Below are 8,229 nucleotides of genomic sequence, written 5' to 3' on the forward strand. Positions count from 1 at the left end.
TCACATTTATCGATGATTCGAGCAGGAAAGTTTGAGTTTATTTTTTGAAAAATAAATCTGATGTTTACGAAACATTTAAGAAGTGGAAAGCCATGGTGGAGAATGAGACCAACTTGAAAGTAAAATGTTTACGTTCTGGTAACGGTGGAGAATATGAAGATTTTGAGTTCAAGAAGTATTGTGCACTAAACGAGATCAAGATGGAGAAAACCATTCCTGCTACACCTCAACAGAATGGTGTGGCTGAAAGAATGAACAGAACTCTGAATGAACGTGTCAGGAGCATGAAATTGCACGCTGGACAGCCGAAATCATTTTGGGCTGATGCAGTTAACACTGCAGCGTATTTGATCAACAGAGGACCTTCGGTACCACTTGATTGCAGAATATTAGAGGAGGTCTGGAGCGGCAAAGGAGTAAACCTTTCGTTCTTGAAAGTGTTTGGTTGTCTCTCATATGTTCACATCGATTCAGCCAGTAGAATGAAACTTGATCCGAAATCAAAGAAATGTCTCTTTATTGGTTATGGAGATAATGATTTTGGTTATCGGTTTTGGGATGACCAAAATCGAAAGATCATTCGGAGCAGAGATGTCACTTTCAATGAGCAAGTTTTGTACAAAGACAAATCAGACATTCCAGCTGGAGATAAATGTCCTGAAGTCAAGAAAACAAATGAAGTGTCATTGATAGATATTCCTATGAATGAATCGGAGGATAGTAACCAGGAAGAAGAAACTGCACAAGAAGCTGATCCACAAACTCCGGTGATTGAACTGAGGAGATCTTCGAGAATAATATGACCACATGATAAGTACTCCCCTGCACTTCATTATATTTTGCTGATAGATAAAGGTGAACCAGAGACTTTTGATGAAACGATGCAAAATGATGATTCAATCAAGTGGGAGTTAGTCATGAAAGACTAGATGGATTCACTATCATCCAGTCAGACTTGGGAGTTAACAGAACTTTCGGAAGACAAAAAGGCATTACACAACTTGTGGGTGTACCGGATCAAAGAAGAAGTTGACAGTAGCAAGCGGTACAAGGCGAGACTTGTTGTGAAAGGCTTTCAACGGCGGGAAGGCATTGATTATATCGAGATTTTCTCTCCAGTGGTGAAGTTAACAACTATCAGAACTGTACTTGGACTAGTGGCTAAGGAAGACTTACATCTGGAGCAGTTGGATGTAAAGACGGCGTTTTTTCATGGTGACATTGATGAAGAAATTTATATGAAGCAGCCACATGGATTTGAAGTACGAGAGAAAGAGAAAATGGTATGAAAACTTCAGAAGAGCTTGTACGGTCTCAAACAAGCTCCAAGACAGTGGTACAAGAAGTTTGATGGATTCATGAATAACAACGGTTTTCTGAGGTGTGAGGCGGATCACTGTTGTTATATGAAGAAGATTGATGGTTTTTATATCATTCTACTGCTATATGTGGATGACATGTTGATAGCAGGATCGTGTCTGGAGGAGATTGATAAACTCAAGAGAGAGTTATCAAAAGAATTTGCAATGAAGGATTTGGGAGCTGCAAAGCAAATCCTTGAAATGAGGATCTCAAGAGATCGGGTGAACGGAGTCTTGAAGTTATCTCCGACAGAGTACGTGAAAAAAAGTGTTTAGCAGATTCAACATGAATGAAGCTAAAGCTGTGAGTACTCCTCTGGCTAGTCACTTTAAACTAACCAAAGCTCAATCATCATCGACGGAGCAGGAGCATGCTTATATGAATAAGATTTCTTATGTCTCTGCTGTCGAAAGCCTCATGTATGCAATGGTATGAACCAGACCAGACATAGCACATGCAGTGGGAGTTGTGAGCAGGTTTGTGAGCAATCCGGGAAAACAACATTAGGAAGCAGTGAAGTGGATTCTCAGATACTTGAAAGGTACTGCTGGTTTATCTCTATGCTTCAGGAGGACTAATCAGGACTTACAAGGATATGTCGATGCCGACATGGGTGGTGACCTAGATGGCAGAAAGAGTACTACTGGATATGTGTTCACATTAGGTGGTACGGCAATAAGTTGAATGTCCAAGTTGCAAAAGATTGTTGCACTTTCGACTACTGAAGCTGAGTACGTTGCAGTCACGGAAGCGAGCAAAGAGATGATTTGGTTGAGATCATTCCTTGAGGAATTGGGTCAGAAGCTTGAGGATAGCACATTACAATGTGACACTCAGAGTGCTATTCATTTGGCAAAGAATCCTGTTTATCATGCTAGGACGAAACATATACAGGTTCGATACCATTTCATTAGATCAGTTTTGGAAGATGGAATCTTGATGCTTGAAAAGATTCCTGGAAGTAAAAATCCAGCTGATATGTTCACAAAGGTGGTGACCACTGACAAACTGAAGTTATGTTCGACTTCAGTTGGATTGCAAGTATAAGCAAGGAGGCATGAGCTGCTGCATTGACTGTGTGAAGCCATGATTGAAATCAAGTCTTCAAGTGGGAGAATTGTTAAGGGTGAGGCCCATATTAAAATCCCACATCGAAAGATTATCAAAACTGAATGAGAAGACCTCCTATAAATAGAGCTCCCTTATTTCAGTTATTGTATCTCATTCTTCTCTTTTGTATTGACATTAGAGAAGAAAATAAAGAGAGGAAAAAAGAGTTGTTTTTTTCGGTGATTTCTTGTGTGATTTAGAGAAATATTTTCTCGGTAATACTCGAGGCTTGGGTGTGGAGAGATATAGTATTTTGTATACACTTGTAATATTTCTCCGGTAATAAAGATTTGCAGCAGCTCCATAGACGTAGCTTATATTGGGTGAACCACGTAAATCTTTGGTGTTCTTATTGATTATTTTATTCCGCAATTTCTATTATCGTCATGTTCGCTTCGGTATAATCCATAACATCCAGTTGCTTGGAAAGGCCAGTTTACTCGAGGCGATCATGGCATTCCAACGATTGTGCTTGAAGCGGTTGCATTGGCGGGCTTGTGGATATGGCATGCATTTTTTGGGATCGCAGGTTCGCGTAATGATATCAATGTGCTTAACGAATCACCTTTGTTCAATAATGTCTTACAGGGAAATGCACCACATGTAAATTTCATGGTGAATGAGTCACAATATACAAAAAGATACTATATAACTGACGGAATCTATCCGAAATGGGCAACTTTTGTCAAGAGTTTTCCATGTCCTGAGGATCCCAAAAGAAAGATGTTCAAAGAAAGACAGGAATCTGCTGTTGAACGTGCATTTGGAGTGCTGCAATCTCGTTGGGCAATGATCAAAGGCCCGGGACGATTTTGGTACAAGAATAATTTGAGGGATATAATATATACATGCATTATTTTACATAATATGATTATTGAAGATGAAGGTGATGCAACACTCAATTGGTTAGACGATGAAGGAAATCCTCCAGCACAGATATTTCAAGGATCTACCCAAGAATTTCAAGAATACCTTCGAAGAAATAGCGAGTTACGTGATAGCCAAGTGCATCATCAACTTCGAGCAGACTTGGTTTTGAGCATCTATGGGCACACCACGATATCAATCCGTAAAACAAGCATATATTATCTGTGTTTTGGTTGTTTTCAATATTTCTTTAATTTCCATGTATCGTAGTATGTAATAATATATTATGTAATCGAAATAATAATAATAATTATTATCAATGCTAAATATTTCCACTGTCACTATTATATTTTGAATAATATGAATTTCAATGTTAAATATTTCCAATATCACTATCATATTATGAATAATATTAATTATTTGTAATAAATAAATGTATAAAATAAATTGTTAGTTGTTTTTTTAAAAAATAAAAATATGTATAACGTTACAAAAATTTTGAAATTGAATTAAAATTATAGTTATTTTTTTATGAAGTACAATTATTAAATATTTATAAAAATTATATTTATTTTCTTTAACGATAAAAAATACACAATATCATTTATAAAAATAAGCTATTTATATAAATTAAGTATATATAAATATATAAAATAAATTGATATTTTAAAATTTTGAATTGAGTGTGGGGTCCATAAAAAAATTGTTTGAGTTTTTTGTTATAGTGGAGAATTGAATGAGGTTTTATGTTTTTGAGGTGGCGTTGATGTGGCGGAGTGAGAAGCACGAAAAAGCTCTCTGAGACTCTTTGCTATTGTGGATGCCCTTAGGTTTGCTTACGTGGCGCTCAACTGCTGAAGATGGCATGTGCTAAGCAGCTGACGTGGAGCACATGAATGTTTCTTATTTTACGCTGGAAAAAAATATTATAATCATGTCCTTTTTGACTTCCTGATTAGCTCTTTCACGTGTGACTCGTTACTCAAGTTTTCAGCTTCCACCTACCTCATAAAAGGACAATTTAAATAATAACAAAACCGCTTATCATATTTACTGATCAATTTTGTGTGATAAACTATTTTATTCATAAAAATTATTATTTTTTATGTCTTATATTATTAATCAAATCGACACGTATTACGAATTCACAAAAGATAGTATTATAAATAATTATGATTGCTAGTTAAAGTTTTTAGTTTTTTTAATTTATTGGACCGACTAAACAAATTAAAACTTATGGAGAATTGTTTCATATGATGCATGTTTCAATTAATTAAGTTTTATTTATCCCTGCTTGGAAAATTTTCGGCATTATACGTTCATACGTCAAAAAATATGTGAAACGATTTTATGAGTTAATTTTGTGAAACAAATATTCTATTTGGATCAATAATGAAAAATATTATTTTTTTGTCCAAAATATTAAATTTTATTGCAAATATGAATATAAATATATAATTGACTAATCTCATAAATAAAGATTCGTGAAATCGTCTCATAAAATACCTTACTCTTACTAGTTATACACCACAAAAATTTACACTACCAACGGGGATAAAACCCAAATACGTCCTTAAAGTTTCCTAACTTTCCCAAAAATATACTAACACTTAATTCGTTCCTAATTATGTCCCTTATTTAACAAATAGTTTCCTTAATATGTCCCTCAAACTAAAAATTGCCTATAATACCCTTATTCTAACAATTATAATTAATATTTCCTCTGGGCTCAGAAAATAGTATCAGAGTCTAGGTAATTTTATTCAGACTTTATATTTTTCATTAAATCATACTTTTCTTTGTTGAGGAAGAGATTTTCAACAAATCATGGATTCAAACGAGAGTTTGAACCAGAAGGATTTCATTTATATGAAATCACATAAACAAGTGAATCTATTTATAATAGATTCTTTACAACAGAACTTAAAGAGACTTAGGTCTTTTATACTCTCTGAAGAGATTAAGAAATATGATTTCTAATTCTCAATTTCTAGAGATCACACCAGATTCCTCTAAACTCTCCGGAGATCTTAGAGAAATTCAAAAGACGGTACAATATTACAGTAATCAGCTGTATGAAATACCTCGGCAGATTAGAGAAATCCTTAAAAAACAAGAAGAAATTTTTGTAACTCTAAAGGATCTTCAAACTAAAATTATAAATCTATAACATACTTCAGGTTCTAGAAAGGGAAATACAGGAGAAAGGTTACCACTCTCGTTTGGTACCGAACCTCTGTTACATCAGAAAGGTAAAACCAAAATGGTTCAAAAACCTTTAACTGACGATGAATTGATGATTAATCTTATAAAGACAATATCAGAGAAAAACACTATCTGATGAATACTTTAAAAAGATTAAATCTCGAGGATCTACAAGATCTTGCGGATTCTTTTTCGAATCTTAAAATAATAGATCTAAAAATGAATTTTTCTGAGGGTGAACAACCCATAGGGAATCCCCCGAGATATGTGGTTAAAACAGTAGAACCACATAGTGAGTTCCATGTTGGAGAAAATTCACATCCAGCAGGAACCAGATCAAGAAGAAGTAATATACCAATACATCAAACTCCTTATGAAAAAACCGTTTTAGACCCGATACATCCTTATGGGATTATGTTAAACCTAGATGTTCTGGACTTAAAAAACAGAGAAGATCTCATAGATGATTGGACATCAGCCATGAGAATAGCAGCAGGAACTTTAGATCTCAATAAAGAAGGATTTATCAAACTTCTGGAAATGAGTCTAATGGGATCTGTCAAGATAGCTTGGGAAATGACCATGCTAGAAACCAAGGAATCAATGTTAGCAGGAGAATCACTTGGCGAGATTGGAGGAAGAATGGCCACCCTTTTTAAAGCACAATTCATAGGGGTAGACTATTTCAATAATCAAGATACAGAGAAAAAGAGAAGATATACTCAAGCTCTGTATAGCCTCGAGTTACATGATATCTGTTTAGTTGATGAATATATTATGTTATTCACCAAATACAGATGGAATTCGGGAGTTGAAGAAAATGTAGCCATTCAGCTATTTTTCGCAAAAATGTCAAGCCCCTGGAGAGAAATGCTGATAAAAGAATACGCTCCAGGTAATCTTGATACTTTGGCAAGACGCGCCTCTTTTTTGAAAGGAAAATTGGCGGAATGGTGTCATATGACAGCATTACAGAAGAACTATAAGAAAATAAGGGGTATTAACAAGCATACTCCTCTATGTTGTAGAGAAAATGATCTCCCTACGGTTATAGGGAATAAATAACAGGGATTTAAAAGGAAAAAATTCAAAAATAATCCCTACAATAAAAGAATAAAAAGTTCTTGGAAACCAAGAACATTTTGGTCCAAACAAAAGGCCAGATCTTATAGATCAGGTAGAAGAAGTGGACCTACAAGAACATCCCCAGCAACAAACTCATCACAAGGCAGGGGAAGAACACCATCTAGAAGAACTTTCATAAGAACTCATACGAGAGCAAGTGAAAGTTTCAAGGATTGCAACTGCTGGACATGTGGAGCAAGAGGACATATATCTACAAACTGTCCAAAAAACAAGAAAAAGGGAGTTAAACTCTTTGAAACAACACCAGATATGGATGATGCGGTATTCTTTCAAATCTAGTCCAAGTATATCAATTTAAAGATATCCCCTCAAATGAAAGTATATACGAAGAAGAGATATTGTTTAGCCAAGATGAATCTGAAGATGAATTAGAATCAGAATCAGAATAAAAAAGAAGTGTTTCGACACGAAACACATGAGAGTTTGGTCGGATTTTTTAGTCAAACCACGATATCTCATAATATGGTCCAAAGGATTATGAGAGAAAATCCAACATTACAGAAGTACCAAGGATTTTCGGCAGGACAAGTAGAGAGAGTCTTAGGCAACCTAGGGCTAAGACAAAGAAGACATCATTTGATTAACAAAATATCCAGAAGGGAAATGGCAATCCCGATGGAGTTAACAAGTAATCAAATAGAGATGCAGTTAATTCCTTTTGAAGAAGTAAGAGAGGAATTGCAAAAGCTAAAATGTGAGGTAGCAAGAACGATGTCTTGGATTCATATTGGAGCAATCCAAATAATGATCAAGATAACTTTTAAAGAAGGAATAGATTCACCCATAGATATCGTAGTATGTGATAAAAGAATGTGGAATATCCAAGATGCTGTTCTGGGTACGATCTCATGAAATCTACGTGCAAAAAAAATTGTAGGAGTTATTTATCCAAGAATAGCCTACAATTTAGCTGACAGAGACTTTAGTCGAGCCTTGATGTTGCATCAAAACTTCAAGGAAAAAAGATTAATGAAGGAAGGTAATAGACCATATTCTATTACTTATCAAATTTCATATGCTCTTTCTAATACGCACCATTCTAAATTATTTATTAGAAATGAGTTTATTGAAATTCCAGAAATCTTTGGAAAAGTTGCTCAAGCAATATACCCGAAAAGAATCAAGTTTCCTTTAATTCAGTAAACAGTCATTCAAATACAAGATAAACCGGTTCTATACAAAGATCTAAAAATAGAACTCCAAAGGTTATCTTTCCAAGGTGATCGAATGATAAGTCGAAGGTGAGAAAAATCTCTTATTCAGGAAATTCCACCAGAAGAAAAGGAGTTTTCAATAATAGGAAAACTTAGATCTTCAGAAGGATGGAAAGAAGTCAAAATAGTATTTAAAATTACAAGTCACAGGAACCAATTTTCTTGTAACTCGATTTACTATTTAGAGCAGCAGGTAACAGAAACTTACCAAGGATTAATAAATATTAGAGAATTGAAAGTTCAAATCTGTGGAATTCCAGGAAAAGAAGTGGATCAGCTCATTCTTGGCCTAGAGTTTCTGGGGACCATAAACCATGGAAACGCC

The sequence above is a fragment of the Henckelia pumila genome, unplaced genomic scaffold (assembly GCF_033568475.1).
Source record: "Henckelia pumila isolate YLH828 unplaced genomic scaffold, ASM3356847v2 CTG_80:::fragment_1, whole genome shotgun sequence".
In the NCBI taxonomy this organism is placed as follows: Eukaryota; Viridiplantae; Streptophyta; class Magnoliopsida; order Lamiales; family Gesneriaceae; genus Henckelia; species Henckelia pumila.